Source organism: Cannabis sativa, chromosome 5 (genome assembly GCF_029168945.1).
Source record: "Cannabis sativa cultivar Pink pepper isolate KNU-18-1 chromosome 5, ASM2916894v1, whole genome shotgun sequence".
Classification (NCBI taxonomy): domain Eukaryota; kingdom Viridiplantae; phylum Streptophyta; class Magnoliopsida; order Rosales; family Cannabaceae; genus Cannabis; species Cannabis sativa.
The window spans coordinates 55293277-55296761 of NC_083605.1; positions in this window are offsets into that span (position 1 = coordinate 55293277).

Sequence of the window (3485 nt, forward strand, 5' to 3'; positions counted from 1 at the left end):
ACAGCCCCTATCAAACCAAAACACCATTTCAACCTAACTTAAAAGCTTGAAAATAAATAACCACTAGTCTAGGGCTTTACCTTACTTCCAATAGCTGAAAACCTTGCTGAAAATCCAAGAAAATGAAAGGAAAAAATCTGGTTGCCTTTGATTTTCCCCAGCCGAAAGCAAGAAAGAGAGAGGAAAGGTTAAGTTGATTTTTTTTTTATTTCTTCTATTTTCTCTAAATGGGAAAAAGCCTAAGGAAAATCAATTTTCCCCTTGCTGAAAATATCTTTGCTAGGTGTCAATCAACCAAAAAGCCACCTATCTCTTATCCCTTTCAAATGACAAAAATGCCCTTAGACTTAAACTAGGGTATTTCTTTGAAACTAGGGGTAAAATGGTCAATTTCCATAACCCCGCCCAATCCCGGTAATTTATTTTTTCTAAAATATTCCCCACTATGAAATAGGGTTCTAAACTTACCCATGTGATCAATCTAGCCATCCATCGCATTTTCCGTTGTCGCCGAGCAAAAATTACAAAATTAACATATTTCACATATAAGCTAAATAATACCCCTAGAGTTTAATAAAATCTCCGGAATTGAGAAATTATAACTCTAATATTTATTTCTAAATATTGGGGTCCACAAATAAATTAATTCACAAATAATAATAAAATAATAAAAATTAGTGCTAATTGCCTTTTCTAATCCACATTACTAGAGCGGTCATTACAGTAGCGCTCCCACTCAATTATACTATCATGTTCCCAAAATGTACGTATCACCCTGACCCAAAAGTAGGCTTAACTAACAAATCAAAGAACATGTGTAGTACTCTTGAAATCGAACCTAACCATATCAGGATTAAGATCATTTGATCTAGGATAAACAAGTGATATTGAATTGAATAGATATTACGGCAAATTTTAATATATCTAATCAAAGTTCAATATCGGTCCCTTCCGATGTATACTCCATACATCCGATAGTGGTAAACTTTGCCAATGCCCTGGAAAGGACATATCACTTATCCAAGGTGTAAGAATACCTATCCCTGATTATCATGTCAGTCTAAATCCAGTGAACTGACAAATCAGGGAATAAACTTTCGAACATATAATTAAGATTATATTCCACTGTGCTGACAACACTATAATCATTAACAAATTCATATGTTCTGGACTTAAATAGAATTCATACATTATATATATATAATCATGAAATAAATCATGTGAACCATGCAACATAAAATGTTATTTCTGATCTTTATTAATAAGTAAATCTAATTATATTGAAATGGGTTTTATTTAGGGCACAAAACCCAACACTTTGTCCTTCGAACGCGAGATTTACCGCAGAGCGGAGATCTTCCTGATTATGATGCAGGGTATTGTTATGACCCTGCATGAGTCCAAGAATGTCACAGAGATTTTGTAACTCAGTAGCATCTCCAATGGTTGTTTGAGTGTTGGTACCGGGCGGAACGGCTGCGTTATGAATGCCCTGGTTGGGTGTGGAACTGTTATTCCCAGTCTCTTGCATACCAGGCGCGATTTCATCTATAGCACTCGTTACACTGTGACCCACGTTTGCCGGCTGTCCAAGATTAACAGCTCGCGGAACCCTTGTGTTTCTTGGGTTCTGCAATGCAGGATCCACCGTCTATGAATTGGCTGGATCAACCTGACCCCTACGAGTCTGCACCACCATCGTATTTGTGATTAGATTTTGAATGAAGAGTGATTCTTGATTCTGCTCTCAATGAAAGCACCAAAATGTTGACCTCGCTTTTAGCCAATGACAATGAGTCTTATTTAGTAAGCGATAGGTGATTTATAGCAATCGATATATAATAAAGCGATGTAAAGACCCAAGAATTTTATAGAGGTTCAGCCCCGAGCAGTTCGGTAATAGCTTAATCCTCGTTATTTGTATTGACTCAAGAACAAGGAGAAATGTTCCTTTTCTTATAGCTCTTACAACAGTATCTCTGAATAAGAATTCTTAGATAATATCTTTAGGGTAAAGTCTTGACTAAACTGTTTGCCCCCTTTTGCCCAGTGAACATGCATCACTATTTATAGGGCTGTGAACTTGGAGAGGAAGTCTTTCCCCTCTCGTTACCATGGATATAAACAGAAAAGATTGTGGGATAAATACAGAATACACTGATCGTGGGATCGTGGGTATGCCATATCTCTGTAATCTGATCCCCAAGTTATAGGGATTTTGTTGATGACTCACAATGCGAAAGTTGAATTCACTAAGTGTTGGTTGCTCTGTGCGGATCGCTGATCGCTTTGCTTCGAGTGTGCCAGCGAGGCATCCTGTTCGGGTTGTACTCTCCGAGGAGATACTCAAAGTTGATTCCACGTGTCACCATCGTGTGATGCCACGTCAGAGTGCAAAAATTAGAATAACAGTTAAGTTGCTCTAAAATTGTTTTTGATTTGTTTTTTATTTTATTGGAACACAGTATTTTTGTAATTTTAAAACTTTAAATACAGTATTTTTATAAAATTGGTACAACAAAAATATAAATATAAAACTTTATATCACAGTATATTTGTAAACTTTCTTTAGTATAGTATTTTGTAAGTTCCAAAAAAAAAAACCTAGTAAAAATTATATCAAAGAGAACCTTTATTAGTTTGTACTACCTTTATTTATTTATATATTTTGTTTTTTCAAAAGCAAAGTTCGTACCTTATTTATTCGTTTTCGTAACATGTAATACCTTAAGGGTGATTATTCAATGGTTACATTTTTATCGTAACCATATGGTTACATTTTTCTTTGACCTGTAATAGTAGGTTACTAATAGGTAGACATTCCTTTTTTAGAATTAATTAATTATAATTAACTATTTTCTTAAAATAATTAATTAATGGAATAATTACATAGAAAATATAAATTGACATCTTATTTACAAAAATACCTTCATAAGGTAAAGTCAATATTTATACCTTTTATGTAATTTTTATTACCAAAATACCACTTACACTATCATCAGATGATGGTTGCAGAGTGGTTGCTGCGTGGTTGCGCAGTGGTTGCATCAGACGAAGGTTTCAATCAAACGATGGTTGCATGGTGGTTGCTAAGTGGTTGGCCGAAGGTTGCATCAAACGAAAGTTTCATTCAGACGAAAGTTTCTGGGTGGTTGCAGGGTGGTTGGCCGAAGGTTGCATCAAACGAAAGTTTCAGTCAGACAAAATAACTGTTAGCAAAATGTTTATGCAACTGTTGTGAAACACTAAAAATCAGAACAATGTTTTCATGCACATAACTCTATCTACACGTCTTTTTATAATTTAATATGAACAAATTCACCATTAGAAATTTGGAAAACAACAAAATACACCAGGATAAACATTTTACTATAGTATTGATTCATTTTTTTTGGATTATACTTGAGTTGGATTGTTTGGGAACTCCAATTCAACTTTTTGAGATCTGCCTTTTATGGATCTAAAAATTGAAGTCAGGACATTAG